Source organism: Rhineura floridana, chromosome 5 (assembly GCF_030035675.1).
Source record: "Rhineura floridana isolate rRhiFlo1 chromosome 5, rRhiFlo1.hap2, whole genome shotgun sequence".
Lineage (NCBI taxonomy): Eukaryota > Metazoa > Chordata > Lepidosauria > Squamata > Rhineuridae > Rhineura > Rhineura floridana.
The window spans coordinates 105,782,468-105,798,514 of NC_084484.1; the positions used below are offsets into that span (position 1 = coordinate 105,782,468).

The 16,047-nt window shown below is 40.2% G+C and overlaps 1 long non-coding RNA gene across 2 annotated transcripts in view; it reads left to right on the forward strand.

Annotated features, from left to right (window-relative positions):
- Positions 1-15,304, forward strand: part of LOC133385244 (uncharacterized) — a 151,384-nt gene extending 136,080 nt beyond the window's left edge. For both annotated transcript variants that reach the window (XR_009762830.1, XR_009762829.1), the window contains exon 4: positions 15,165-15,304. This is a non-coding gene — a long non-coding RNA (uncharacterized LOC133385244). The remainder of the gene's footprint in view (positions 1-15,164) is intronic.
- The last annotated feature ends 743 nt before the right edge of the window (positions 15,305-16,047 follow it).

Below are 16,047 nucleotides of genomic sequence, written 5' to 3' on the forward strand. Positions count from 1 at the left end.
ATTCTGCTGCTGTCTTAGGACAAAGGACAGGATATAAGCCAGAAAATAAATCTTATGCCTGTTTACTCAGAAGTAAGTCCCATCAAATTAAATGGGATTTACTCCCAGGTCAGTCTGTATAGGGTCGCAGCCCCTATACATAGTAGACACATAAGACTGCAGTCCTATACACACTAACCTAGGAGTAATTCCCATCAAATTAAATGGGATTTTCTTCTGAGTAAATGTGTCTAGGATTCTGCCTGCCTCCTTAACAACTATAAACCATTGGTCTAAAGGAAATAACATCTGCTGGGTTTGGAGCAAGAATGTGTGGTTATCCCATTATCTAGTTGGAGCTGGATATAAAATCACAAAAGAACTAAGCCAAGAAAGCATGAGATAACCAGAGATTAGGTGGAGATAAATACAGATAATTTTTGGCACCAACAATGTCTTCCTTAGCAACCATATTTTATGACAATGATTTTGTACTAGGGAGAAGTGTACATAAATGGCCAGGGGACCATTTGCTTTCTAGATCTGTAGAGTAGATTTTGTGCATGTGTAAATGGCCAGTTGATGACATTTCATGAGGTAATATAAAACATAGCCAGACACTTCCCTTGTTTTTCATTCCATTCATATTATAAATTCCAGAACAAAAATGCAACAAACATATTATAGAGCCACAAGAGTAGCTGTATATTATAGTCAGCATTGTTTGTTTGCATTCCACAATGTTAAATCAAAAATACCCCAATGCCATTCCGATGCTTCCCATAAGCTCATTTCAAAGCAAAACCTAATAAAAATTATAGTCCTGAACTCAGTACGGCTTGCTTAACAAATCTCTAAATTTTCATGGTGATACACAAAATGGTTAGAGAGAATCGAGAGTTCAAAGTGTAAAAAGAGAGACAAAAATCCAAAGCCCTTTTGGACGTTTTTCTTTCAGAGTTCTCATAGTCTGTTGAAACTCATTAAAAATCAGCCATATTCACAGTGTACCTGTAATCCTATTACTAACCTTGCCCCGTACTCTGACCTTCATTTTCTGCAGTTTAAAAATTTAAAAATACCTGGCTGATTTTTAATTAATTTAAGAAATTTTGCATTGAACTCAATGATAATCTCAGGCATGCTCAGTAAGAACCAACTGTCAATGTTCTAAAAGCCAGACTCCCAGCTGCTGGGCTTGCCTAATCAGGGGGCCACATCCAGACCAGACTTTGATTTCACTTGAGACAGCCATGGCTTCCCCCAAAGAATCCTGGGAAGTGTAGTTTGTGAAGGGTGCTGAAAGGAGACTCTTATACCCCTGACAGAGGCCCAGTGGCCAGAGTGGTTTAACAGTCAGCCACTCTGATTGAAGTTCTATGAGGAGAACAGGGCATCTCCTAGCAACTCTCAGCACCCTTCACTAACTACACTTCCCAGGATTCTTTGGGAGAAGCCATGGCTGTCTAAAGTGAAATAAAGGTCTGGTGTGGATGTGGCTAGAGACAGCTTTGGTTTAAATTTGGATGGGAGGCTACATATGCCTGCTGTAGAATAAAAAGGTGTGTGAAACCCTGAAAAAGAATGATACTGTTCACAATGTTTTCCTTTTGGAAAGGAACGGGGCTTCCCTTCTGCCCAGTGCCCACCCATCCAATCTCCTCTTCTCCCTCTCCCCTCCCCTCCCCTCCCCCTTTCTCCCTCCCTTTCCTGCCCTCATCCTCCCCTCACTGCCCCTCTCCCAGGTCAGTTTCACCTATCCTAAGCATCATCATACAAGAGTAAATCCCACTGAACTCAAAAAGCATGCATGATCAAACCTGCCCTCCCCTCCTCCTCCCTCCTATCTTGCCCCTTCTCTCCCCCTTCCTTCATCCTCCCCTCACTGCCCCTCCCCCAGGGCAGTTTCACCTATCATAAGCATCATCATACAAGAGTAAATCCCACTAAACTCAAAAAGCATCTACGATCAAACCTGCCCTCCCCTCCTCCTCCCTCCTATCTTGCCCCTTCTCTCCCCCTTCTTTCACCCCTCTCTTCCCCTCCCCATCCCCTTCCAATGCTTTCCTTTCCCCCTCCTCCTCCTTCCCCTCCCTTCCCCTCCACCCTCCCCCTCCTCATCCCCCATGGTCAGTTTTGCCTATCCTAGGGCTATGACCTGGGAGACCAGGGTTCGAGTCCCCATACAGCCATGAAGCTCACGGGGTAACCTTGGGCCAGTCACTGCCTCTCAGCCTCAGAGGAAGGCAATGGCAAACCCCCTCTGAATACTGGTTACCATGAAAACCCTATTCATAGGGTCACCATAAGTCGGAATTGACTTGAAGGCAGTCCAATTCATTTTCAAGAATGTTTGCATGGGAGTAAAACCCATTGAACTCAATAAGCATGCAAATGAACAAACTTGCACTCCCCTCCTCATCCCTCCCATCATCTCCCTTTTGCCTTTTGCCTCCCCCTTCCTTCATCCCTCCCATTCCAATCTTTTCCCCTCTCCTCCCACTCCTCTCCTTCTCCCTCCCTCTCCTTCTGCCCTCTCCCCCTTCCTCTTTCCCTCTACTCTCCCCTCCCCTCCTCCTCTCCCATAGTCAGTTTTACTTCATCATTCATTGGTGATCACTCGTGGCCGAGTAAGATTGTCTTCCAAGATAAGATCTTTAACAGTGGGTCTGCAAGTGACTGTGGAGGCCAATTCTGGATCCACACAGCCTCCCACAGTGAGGACATAGGTTTCCAGATGCAAGATAGTCACGGTGAGGATTTGTTTGAAAGTGCCTTCCGCTTAGCTTGTTTGTCCCGTTCGCCCTGTATTCATGCTTCTTCAAAGTCCACAGCACCTTTGATAATAGTCGACCTCCATTTGGGACATTCATGGACCAAGACTTCCCAGTTCTCGATGCTCATGTTACCTTTTTCTAGATTCGCTTTAAGAATATCTTTAAACCTCTTTTGCTGTCCATCGATGTTCTGTTTTCCATCCTTAAGTTGGGAGTAAAGTAGCTGCTTTGGAAGACGGTGATTAGGCATTCGAACAGCATGGCCAGTCCAGCAAAGTTGATGTTGAAGGATCATTGTTTCAACACTGGTAGTCTTTGCTTCTTCCAAAACGCTAACATTAGTCCGTATGTCTTCCCAAGTAATTTGCAGAATTTTCCGGAGGCAGCGTTGGTGGAATCTTTTAAGAAGTTGGGAGTGGCGTTTATAAATGGTCCATGTTTAACCGGCATACAGTAAGGTCGGTAGTACAATGACTTTGTAAGTAAGCATTTTGGTCTCCCTGGGAATATCGCGATCCTCGAACACTCTACGCTTCATTCGGGAGAATGCGGCACTTGCAGAGGTCAGACGATGTTGAATTTCAGCATCGATGTCAGCTTTTACAGATAAATGGCTGCCGAGATAGGGGAAGTGATCAACGTTGTCCAACGTCACACCATTAAGCTGGATTGATGGTGCTACAGAGGGACTAGTTCATACCTGTTGATGAAGCACTTTGGTTTTTTTAATATTAAGTGAGAGCCCAAGCTTTCCATATGCTTCTACAAAGACATTTAGGATAGTTTGAAGATCTTTCTCTGAATGTGCAGAGACTACGTTATCATCGGCATATTGAAGTTCTACGACAGAGGTTGACATTACCTTACCTTTAGCTTTCAGCCTACTGAGATTAAAAAGGTTTCCCTCTGTTCGATATATGATGTCCACACCAGTAAGAAGTTTCCCCTCAATAAGGTGTAGAATCATAGCAATGAAGATAGCAAATAAGGTAGGAACAATGACGCATCCCTGTTTTATGCCTGATCCGACTCTGAATGGATCGCTCTGAAAGCCATTGTTGTCCAAAATTGTTGCTGTCATGTTGTCATGAAGGACTAGCAAAATATTCACAAATTTATCAGGGCATCCAGTTTTCAGAAGGATGGTCCAGAGAGCGGTTCGTTTCAGTGTCAAAGGCCTTAGTTAGATCAATAAACACCATATATAAAGGTCGATTCTGCTCTCGGCATTTTTCTTGAAGCTGTCGCGCGGTGAAGATCATGTCCATTGTCTCCCTGGAAGGGCGGAAACCATTTTGAGATTCGGGGAGGACATCCTCTGAGATCGGCAGGAGGTGATTTGCAAGGATCCTTGCAAGGATTTTACCTGCTGTAGCAAGAAGAGAGATACCTCAATAGTTCCCGCAATCTGTTCTAGCACCCTTCTTAAAAAGGGTGATAATTATGGTGTCCCTAAAATCTTCCGCGATCTCCTCCCTCTTCCAGATTTTTTTGATGAGCTTATGAAGTTGTTGTGTAAGTTCAGGCCCACCTTCTTGAAAGACTTCAGCTGGAATCCCATCAGGTCCACTAGCTTTGTTGTTCTTCATTTGATTGATGGCTTTACTGACTTCATCCAAATTAGGGGATACTGCAAGCTCATCTCTAGTTTGTTGTTGTGGAATTTGCGAGAAGACCTCATCAGCCATGATAGAGTTACGATTAAGCAGGTCGTGGTAATGTTCTTTCCAGCACAGTGCAATAGACTCTTTATCCTTAAGAAGTTTGCTACCATCCATTGAACGTAAGGGATTTGTACCGTAATTTGTTGGTCCATAGATGGCCTTTGTGGCATTAAAAAAGGCCTGTGCATTGTGAGCATCTGCAAAGTGCTGGATTTCTTGAGCTTTCTTTATCCACCAGGCATTCTTAAGTTCTCTAGTTCTTCTTTGGACATCAGCCTTTGCACTGGCATAGATTTTTTTCCTTAGCAGCACAGTTAATGTCTTCCTGCCATATCTGGAAGGCTTTCCTTTTCTTGTCAATTATATGTTCAATCTCACTATCATTCTCATCAAACCAATCCTGATGTTTCTTAGTTTGGTATCCAATAGTTTGTTCACATGCTGCAATAATGGATGTCTTCAGTTTAATCCTGTGTTCCTTGACATTTTCAGGGAGTTCCATCAGTAGATTTTCTTGAGAGTTGTTTGAAAGCAGGCTCGCTTAATAGAATCTCAAAGGGCATGGATGTTCATTTTATGCCTTGGTTTTCTTCCTTGGAGCCTACGTTGAGGAACAATATTAATGGCCACAGTGGATCGAATTAATCAGTGATCTGTCCAGCAGCCAGCAGCACTCGTCATGGCCCTAGTGAGGAGTAAACCATGACGATCTCTGGCACGGACAATTACGTAATCCAGGAGATGCTAGTGTTTTGACCAAGGGTGCTTCCATGATGTTTTCAATTTATTTTTCTGATGAAAAAGTGTGTTTGTAATAACAAGATTATGCTCTGCACATTTAGTCAGAAGTAGAATGCCATTCAGGTTGCTATTGCCAAGTCCTTCTTTCCCAATGGTTTCTGGCCATAAATCGAAATCACACCCAACTCTTGCATTGAAATCACCCAAGAGGATAATTTTATACTCCTTTGGTATCTCTGATAAGATAGTGTCCAGCTGGTTATAAAAAATTTCCTTGATGTCTTGATCAGCATCTAATGTTGGTGCATAAGCACTTAGAATAGTTGCCTGCTGGTTTTTGGCTAGTTTTAATCAGAGTGTTGAAAGTCGTTCATTAATGCCAATAGGAACTTCTGACAAGAGCTTCACAAGATTATTTTTAATAGCAAAGCCCACTCCATGTATTCGTTGTTCTTGTTCAGGCAGTCCTTTCCAGTAGAAGGTATAGCCTCCTTTTTCTTCCTTCAGTTGTCCCTCTCCTGCTCTTCGAGTTTCTTGGAGTGCTGCTATGTTAATAGTAAAACATCTCAACTCCCTCGCGATGATGGCAGTCCTGCGTTCAGGACATTCACTATCTGTATTGTCCAGCAATGTTCGTATATTCCATATTCCAAAATTCAATTGTCTTTTCCGACCGCTAAGTGATGACACCATTGAACGCGGTAATCCAGTCAGGGACGGAGATGAGGCAGACTATGTATAGGGCACCTTTTCTAGCACCCTCCCCATAAGGGGTGAGCAGAGTGGGTCCTGAATAGGACTGCTCAGTCGTGGATATAGCTGCCGAACTACTAAACTGCCTCGGTCCTTGCACCAGGACAACTGAGTCTGTATCCACCGCCCATGTGCCAGTCCATGACTAGGGGCTTCCGGATTTCACAGTCTTGCCCCTGTTGCCATTCGCCGATCGCCATAGGACTTTGGTTTGGTTTGGTTTGCTTGGAAGACATCTGTGCGTGAATTTGTTTTATGTGGGGAGATCGGTGCACAACAATCAACACACAATCTTGACAGAAAAAGATACCACAATGATTGGAAGTCTTTTATCTGCTGCAGCCTTCATCTGCCTTCACAGCCATTGTAACGTACACATTGTTATCCTCCGCCTGTTCTGCCATTGAGGACTTTCTTGGATCGTTCTTTGGTTCCTCTCCCTTGACCTTACTGCCATGGGTGACCCTACTGGGAGTACATCGCTCACAAGGTTCATTGGAACACGCAAGACCACTTACCACTGCAAGGTGGCAATCCAGTGAGGGGTCAGTTTTTCCCTATCCTAGCCATGATTGCATGGGAGTAAATCCCACTGAACTCATTAAACATGCAAATGATCAGACCTGCCTTTCCCCTCTTTCCCCTCTCCTCTCACTTCCCTCTTCCTCCTCCCCTGCCCACTCCATCCCTCCATCCCTCCCTCTTCTCTTCCTCCTCCCACCCGGTCATTTTGACCTATGCAAAGCATGATTGCATGGGAGTAAATCCCATTGAACTGAATGTAAAAACATGTAAATGTACTGCCTTCAAGTTGATTCCAACTTATGGTGACCCTATGAATAGGGTTTTCATGAGGCTGAGAGGCAGTTACTGGCCCAAGGTCACCCAGTGAGCTTCATGGCTATGTGGGGATTCAAACCCTGGTCTCCCAGGTCATAGTCCAACACCTTAACCACTACACCACATAAGCATGCAAATGATCAGACTTTCCTCTCCCTTCCTCCTCCCTTTCTCCTCCCTCTCCTGCCTGCTCCCCTCCCCCTCTTCCCCTTCCCATCCCCTCTGGTCAGTTTTACCTATCTTAAGCATGATTGCAGGGGATATGTAAATCCCACTGAACTTAATAAGCATGCTAATGATCAATCCATTCTCAGCAAACGTGCACAGGATCCTATTACTTTCCTCCTGGATTAAAAAAACAGAGAAATTCACTAATAGGCAAAAAAAACCCTTGTAGTTTAAGTACGTACCTGTAGGCCACAGATATTTCTATCCAACTTTAAAAAGCAGGGAAATAGGGCAGCTACAGTGAATGAACCAGGGGAGCAGGAGACCTGACCTCCTCTCTGAGATATTGGACTGCCCTACAAATTTGTCAAAATGCAAACACAATTTGGGTTGGTCTTTCACAGTCCAATCCACTTCCTGTGTAGCTTGGAAGAATTTGGTAACATGTGCCTCTGAGCATATGGTGGGTGAGATGGAGAATTATATTTTTGTACGTTTGTTGGTGTTCTTACTTTGCTTCTTTCCTGTGTTACTAATGTTTCTACAGAGAATCTAATCTAGAAAAGTATATTTCCCTCATTATTCCTGTGTCAAATTTATTTTTATTAATTTCAAAGCCTTTTTATTGGTAATGTGCCTCTGAGCATATGGTGAGTGGTGGCAACACCTGCAATCAGCTCAAATAATAGAAACAAGTCATGTAGTGTGCTGATCTTGTTTTAGCAGGGAGGAAGCAATAATATTAAAACAGTTGATATAGTTCAGATAGTCACTTTAAATATGTTTGATTTACTTCGCAATTTTAGTGAAGTTTCCTATAGTAAATCATTTTCTTTTGCTTCTGTTTCTTTCAATATGTGAAGTACAGCAACACTTTGCAACAGTAAAAAAAAAGCTCCAAAAACAACTGTGGAATAATGGCACTGACTGTTCTGCACAATAGTTTCCAATGGACATGAGGAGCATCTCAGTTTGCACAAGATAAAACAGTGGGAGGTGAAATATATTCTAGCAAAATTCTAGGTGTACTCTACGTTTTTAATTGACTATGCCCACCTTTCCTTAAGTTTAGCAGGCTGAAAACATACATCTTGGGCAGGCCAAGTTTGTTTTTTCTAACAGCAAGAGTCATTGCTTAAGTAGCAACATATTGTAATCCATCTGATTTTACATCAAACTACAGTTTCAGATTCAACAGTTAATGCACCCAATATAGAAATAGAGCATAAATTCCAGTTTGAAATACAAAAGGCTGTCTTCACCTTCATATGAGATTGACCAATAAAAAGGCTTTGAATTTAATAAAAATAAATTTGATACAGATTACTAGGATGAATAATGAGAGAAATATAATTTTCTAGGTTAGATTCTCTGTAGAAACAGTAGTAACACAGAAAGAAGCAAAGTAAGAACACCCACAAACATACAAAAATGTAATTCTCCATCTTTGGAGATGGCAGGTGTCACCATATGCTCAGAGGCACATGTTACTAAATTCATTAGCAGACATTGTGAGAAATGTCAGGTGTTAGTTGGCCATTTATTGCTGACAGCAAGAATCCTATTGGTAACACTGTGGAAAAATGGTTTGACTAGGATGCGTGGCTAAAAAAAGTGTGACAGGTTGCTTCCACAAAAATGTTCACGTTTTAGACAAATTGTCTCCTTTAATTTGTTACAAAAAGAGAGATAAACCTGAAGCTAATGTAATAGCAGAAATAATATTAATATTAATATTTAATATTCTTTTGATATGATATATGTTATTTTAAATGTGACTGAAATATTTATGAATATTATGTGATAAATAATCAGAGCTTGGAAAAGTTACTTTTTTGAATTACAACTCCCATCAGCCCAATCCAGTGGCCATGCTGGTTGGGGCTGATGGGAGTTGTAGTTTTAAAAAAGTAACTTTTCCAAGCTCTGTAAATAATATTCTTTTGCAGTAGCCCCATTTCTTTTTCCATGACGTTGCTTGCTTCTTTAAATTTAAATTTAATTTAAAAAAATCAAAATAGCAGGGCCAATATATGTGTTGCTGGTAATCATTAACATCACAAGTATTATGACACTCCACTTATTGAACCACCTTCAACATGCCAATGGCAGTAGCAATTATAATGCTTGGAGAGGGAGCATCCTATTTTCCCATTTATATATTATGATGCTGCTAAGGAAGTGTAATACTCCCACAATAAAAGTGCTGCCTGCAAGGAAAATGTCAGAATCCTCAACTATGCATTTCCTGTACAAAAAAATCATTTGGATTGCCCTTTTAACATAATAGGAAGTCCAACCCACATTCATCAACCCAATCACAGTTATACAATTTTAAGGGTGCTTCCAGACTGTCATCATTTTGTGGATGAGATTCAATTGCATATCAGCAAATTCAGGTTGCACAATTAAAATGGATTTGGCCCTCTTGCACAACAAGTCCACTTCCACACATAAAAGGACATTTGGCAGTAAGGAAAATCTGCAATAACAGTTACTTATTGTGATGATGTACATCCTGCCTGCAAACTAATTAGAACGAATGTTCAGTAGACAGTCAGTGCTGTATAACCTCCCAGCAAACTTTCTGCAAACTGTTGGCACAATAAACTGGTCATCTGAAAGCGACCAAAGTCCTCTTACATGTATAACTTTGAATTGGATCACTCTTGAGAAACTATAAAATATATGTAAATTATGTTCAAGTATAGTTAAGTCTTAGAGTCTGTTTCCTTAGAAAATAAATCAGAATGACATTTCCCAAAAGATCAAGGTCTACATTCAAACAAGGCTATCTTTTCAGGCTCCTCTTCTTCATTCAGTGGTGCTGTAAATGTCTTTCTAGTACCATCTGTTGGGTCTAAAAATGAGCTGTGAGGCTCAGCTAGAACCTGTCAAATGTAAAGCAAGTATTAATGAGATACTGGAAACCACCAAAGAGCATTTATGAGTCACTGAAATCTATCACAGCTTGAAGAAATTAAACACAATAGAGTTACATATAAAATGGCCAAGGATTTCAAGGTCACTTTGGAAAGCCCAGCTTGCCTCTCTGAAAAGCACTTAGTATTCCATATTAATTCCCTATTTTGTTTTGGGTTTTTTTGTAATGTCGGTTACTTGAGTAGAAGGGATCTCAAAAAGTGAATAAGAAGCTGCATTCAGTGGCATAAAGCAGTGCCTAAAATCAGTGCTTGGAATGAACTAGTTCAGGTTAATGAAGTTCACTTATCACCGAAGTAGTTCTAAAATCTCTGAACTACACCTGAAAATAGTTCCCATAATTGCCAAGTGAACTGAACATGAATTCAATTTAATGATCTCTTCTTCATCTTACAAGGTCATATTTTTTACTCTTTAGACTTTTGCCCTTTTTTACTCTTTAAACTCTTTGAGCCTTTAAGCTTAAAGATCATAATTGTTGGGGAAAATAAATCAAACAATTCACATTCCATTGGGTGTGTGTTTTGATGTTTTCTTAGTCTTCTTAAGTATATTTTATACTTCAGCACAGCAGTTTGGAACATTCTGAATGCTGAAAAAAATGGTCAAGGATCATTTGGTTGAACCTGAATTGAACCATGAATTGCATATGAACCAAACTAGTCCATTTTGGAAAGGACAAGCATGAATTGGAATTAGTTCCTTTGGGGACATGTTAAACTTGAGCTAAAATTAGTTCTTTTTAAAGATGAACTTCCAAAATCTGCCTCAAACACTTAGAATAAAAGATAGGCAACTTAACACATGACTTCTAAAGTTCGAACATCTCACCCTAGACTTCATGGTTGTTAAATCTCATTTTGTCAGAAGCTACAGCGGCTCAAACTAGGAGCCTTTGGGTAAAGGTGCAGCTGCCCCAAAATGTTGTTTGTGTGACTTCCGGGAAGGGTGACTTAGCCTGTGCCTGCTCTTGAGACGGGCTCCTGCCTCAAAAGAAGCTTATTCAGATATATCAGTCAGATTTTTTCTTTTTTTGACTGATTAAACTTCTCCCGGGTAGGGAGAAACGAAGAGATTAACCTCAAAGCCTATTTTTGTTGGGACGACCAGATCTCATTAATTTATGGGACGAGGTCCAGCCGACGAAGGTGGGACGGATTTTTAACAACAAGCTCTATCTGGAAAAGCGAACGTTCATCTTATCTTCTAAGAGAGAACGCACTAACAGGCAAGCACCCTTCTTTCTATATTTTTCTTTTACTTGACTTAAATTGTTGCTGATTAAAAGAGATTTGCCAGATTGATCGGTTTTTGACATCTCACTGGGGAGCCATAACTTCTCTCTGCTACTCACTAATTAATAGCTTATCTCTGTTTTTGTTGCAAAAAGCTGTCCTGGATTTGCATTCTAAAGATATACACAGAAGAGGGATTTCTATTCCAGATTTTTATTTTGAAGAATATTATATTGTCTGAGACTACTCTCTTTTTGGTCTATTTTATTTTGACGAATCTGTTTTCTGATGACCGCCATTAATTGTTTCGATCCTGGGAACTGCATTTTGTTTACTTAAACATGGAGAGATAAGGCTGTCTGCTCTGTTTATACTGTGATGTCACCAAGTTTGGAGTATTAACCCAATTGTTGCTGAAATAAGAAGTGGTTTTCCTATATTTTTCTTTTAAAATGGCAATTAAGAAAGTGGCTGAGAAGCTGGAAATAACTATGTTTCAGAAAATAATGGATGAGATTGAGATAACGAAACAAAACCTGCGACAGGGTTGTAAGGAGCTGAAAATTGAATTGAGTAAAATGAAGCAGGAGATTAAAGATATAGGGGTCCCTGTGAGAGAGGTGACCCTGGAAGGGGTCCCTGTGAGAGAGGAGACCCCGGAGATTGGAACAAACGTGGAACAGGAAAAAGATTTGGAGTCTATGGACTTTAGAAATAAAATTTATTGTTTGGAGACACAGGAGATTAAAGACATAGGGGTCCTTGTGAGAGAGGAGACCCTGGAGACTGGAACAGGGGTCCCTGTGAGAGAGGAGACCCTGGAGACTGGAACAGGGGTCCCTGTGAGAGAGGAGATCCCGGAGATTGGAACAAACGTGGAACAGGAACAAGATTTGGAGTCTATGGACTTTAGAAATAAAATCTATTGTTTGGAACTCAATGTTATCTCTGAAGAAATTAATGAAGATTCTAGAGATAAAGTTATCAATGGCATGGATAATCTTCTGGACTGGAATGATGTGATGGAGCCCAATATAGAGAAAATCTATGGAATTAACTGCAGCCATGTGACAATGGAAAAACTTTCAAGAGATGACCCAGTGTATTTTGAAAAAAAGAACAGAGATATGATTTTACAGCAGTATTTCAGCAACCTATTCAGAATGGATGGCAAGAAAATATTTGGGATAGAGGTAATTCCCATCAGACTCTTACTATATGACTATGGCTTTGACAGCAAGATTATTATGGAATACTGATAATGGAAGATTGGATACTGAAATTACTGGACTTAACAAGACTACTGAAGATGGAAGATGGAAAATGGAACTAATAGGGATAATAGAACAATGGCTACTGAAATTACTGAACCTAACAGATTCTGATGTGATGGATTAATTGAAATGTTTATTTTGACTATGGTTATGACAACAAGATTATCATAATTAGTAATGAGATGGATTAATCGATATGCTTATCTGGAAAAAAAAATTGATAGATATATTTCTTAAAGAATTGAAACCTCTCTTTGACTTTTTGTGGAAAGAATAAAGTAATGTTTATGAGATTTGATGATTAAGTAAGATAACTACTGGAGGAAAGTGATTTTATAATATGACTTAAGAGACAGGATTGTTATATATTATAGACTTATAACTGATTTGATCTTTGACAAATGGGAAGTCAATATTTTACTCTTTATTTTTTATTTTTGTTTTTTTTTCTTCTTTTTTTCTTTTTGTTTAACTATTTTTGATTTTGTTTTTTGTCTTTGAATGTTTTATGATTTTGTCTTGTATGTTTTATGAAAACCTGAATAAAAATTATTGAAAAAAAAAACAAAATGTTGTTTGTGTGTTTCCTCTATGCTTAAATTGCTGAACTGTTTTCCTTCCACACTGGCACTATCAGGGCTTTTTTAATCATAGAACTCACTGGTATGGAGTGGCACCTCTTTATTGGTTGCCATTGGCAACCATTTTGTGCTGGCATTCACACACTTTTATCAAGGCATGGTACTAGCACCTCTTGTTTTACCAAAAAAAGCAGCAGCACTACACACCTAGAGTGGAGACGAACTTGGAATTGTAAGTTACAGAACAACTAGAGTTATCACTCTGATGTCTTAATTGTCACACTATATATGCATCTTAAGCAGGAGTGGAAGACTTATGCTGGTGTATCTCCAGCTGAGCTTGGATGAGGGACTTCAGCTGGCAAAGCTCTGCCTATTCCAAACTCTGCTCATTCCAGCAAATCTTGGGTTTGGGTCGCTCCCTATGAGACGGTATCTAGAAACATTACCTGTTTGTAATGACTAGACCATTTGTCTAGTCTATGTGAGGTCAATTTAAGTTGCCCATTACTACAACACTTCCTCCTTTGAATGCCTCCTTAATGTCATTCTCCACCTCAGTGATATGGGGGTGGGATGGGAGGATAATATGGCCCGGTACTAAATCACACAGTGATTTTGTGGAGAAGTCTGCCCCTTTGGGGATTTCTAGCTTGTTGGACTCTATGTTCTCTTTGATGTACAGAGTGACACTATCCCCAGTATAACAAAAGAAATGTGAGAAAACGGGGGGGGGGATTAGAGAAGATACAGTATGGTAAATGCCAGAAACCTTAAATGCCAGCTCTTAATAAATCAATGATTAAAAACAACACCTCATTTCACTTTTGAACAATCAAGAAATGTATTACTTTTCAGTTAGACCTAATTACGAATCATCTGTAATCACTGAAGAATAAGCATCTATTATTTGTTTTGCTTGAAAAGACCTAAACTAATTGATTAATTACAGTTTCTTATGCAACATGCATGTCCTCATTGTTGTTCATTCCTATTGCAAAGATATCAAAAGGCAGATGTCTTTTTTTTATTCTTCTCCACAATCATTCCACACAAGGCAAGCACAGAAAAGAAAATACCATAATGCTTCATTTAAAAGTCTGCTTTGAAGCCAGTCTATGGACATAACAGCAACTTGCAAGCATGATATCGCCTGAACTCAGATATCTCACTCTCAACCACTAAGAATTCTATCCATTCAAGAAAAATGATGGCTGCAATACTGTTAAGGCACCTTCAGAATCAATTTGTGGAGACAATCATAAGGAAGTTTAAACCTCAAGCAAAGGGAAGAATAAATGCCCTGTTGACTGGGGAAATAGATAGCTAGGGTTGCTTTTTAATTTATACTCTATTCCTCTTTTAAGGAGATAAGAATAATTCCACTAATTCATACTCAAAATAGACCTGCTGAAATTAATGAACATAAGTTAGTCATGTCTATTAACGTCAATGGAACTACTCTGAGTAGGGTTAGCACTGAATACCACCCACAGTTTCCAAGTGATGTCCCTTTCCAGTATGACCCAGGCCTCCTTACCAACTTTTACTACCAGCTTATGATGGTAAAGCTGTAAATATAGGCTGTAACTGCACCTTATACTATTCTGTAGAGCAGCACTAGAAGGAATCAAAATGTTGATGGGATTGGCAGTTATCAGGGGAACTACAGGTAGATATTGTTTCTTGAGTAATGTTTCTACATTTTCATCAAGCTGATTTTCAATTATGGTGAGACAGACTGGTTTGCTACCTCCCTTTTCATGCGTATTTAAAAGTTATGCCATCACATTTTATATTTGTAAATGTAAAGCAAAATCTCAGTGTTAATACCACATGTGTGTGTTCTTTCATGATAGCAACATCAAGTGATTACTTCCAGATATTCCAAACAGCCATCATGGTTCAAATGCCACAGAAAGAGTTTAAGCTGCGTACCTGCAGATTCTGGGGGGTAAAGAGTAGTGACAAGGTGTTGGAGGAGAGAGCTATGTTTGCCATGGGGCCTGCTGTGGACCCCTTAAGCTAGTCTGCTGCCTTTGGCTGTGTTAAGCAGTGTTTCCCAAACTTTTCTTCCCGCGGACCATTTGAAAATTGCTGAAGGTCTTGGTGGATCACTTAAGGATTTCTCTATCTATTGTACCAATTATTGTTGTTGTTGTTATGCGCTGTGCTTGATGTTGCATGATTTTTAATTGTATTTTTATAGATACACAGATACACGTTTTTATAAATACACAGCTGACCATCTGAATGAAGCTTCTGGTCCACTGGTGGTCCCCAGACCACCGTTTGGGAATCCTTGTGGCAAAGGATATTATCCTGTTACCATGGTTAATGGTATCAAAAGCTGCTGAGAGATCAAGTAAGAGTAACAGGGTCACACTCCCCCTGTCCTTCTCCCAATATAGGTCATCCATCAGGGCAACCAAGGCTAATTCATTCCCCATCAGATGTTATCATCAGGATTCATTGTCCCTTCTTCTGCAGTTACAGAATTCTCACTCTCCCCAACTTGGCTTTTTGAAGTAGAACTAATAGGAATTCCTTTTACTCTGATTGACTCCAATCATCAGGAAGCTCCAATCATCCCCAAGAAATCGAGTCAGAAGACTCTTCTCATGGCTAAACACTCCCCTTTCATGCTGATTAGCTCATTTGATGCTGGAGACATAGGGAGCCTGTTGGGACCTGGCTTCCAAAAGAGCAGACTCCCCGAGACCCTGGATGACCACACCCTTGCACACAATAAATAATCCATTGAGTGATACACACATACTCTCACACACAAATCAGACTTAATGTCTGCAGCAAAGGACATGACACAAACCTGCAGTAATGAGGGGTTCTGTAGGAACCACAGTCTCTGAAGATATCCAGAAACTTACATCTGCCCTTTGGGAGTGCTATCATTTAAAAAAGTTTGTCCCTGAGCACCTCATGGTGATTTATCAAACCAGCGTGTAACAGAATCTAAGATATAGACACACATTGTGAATGCCTCCTCATGATGGGAAATTTGGCTGTAGGAATTGTTCAATAGGGGCCAACAGAGAAGGAGCATGGCACAGCAACAGTCAATCTGTATTTGT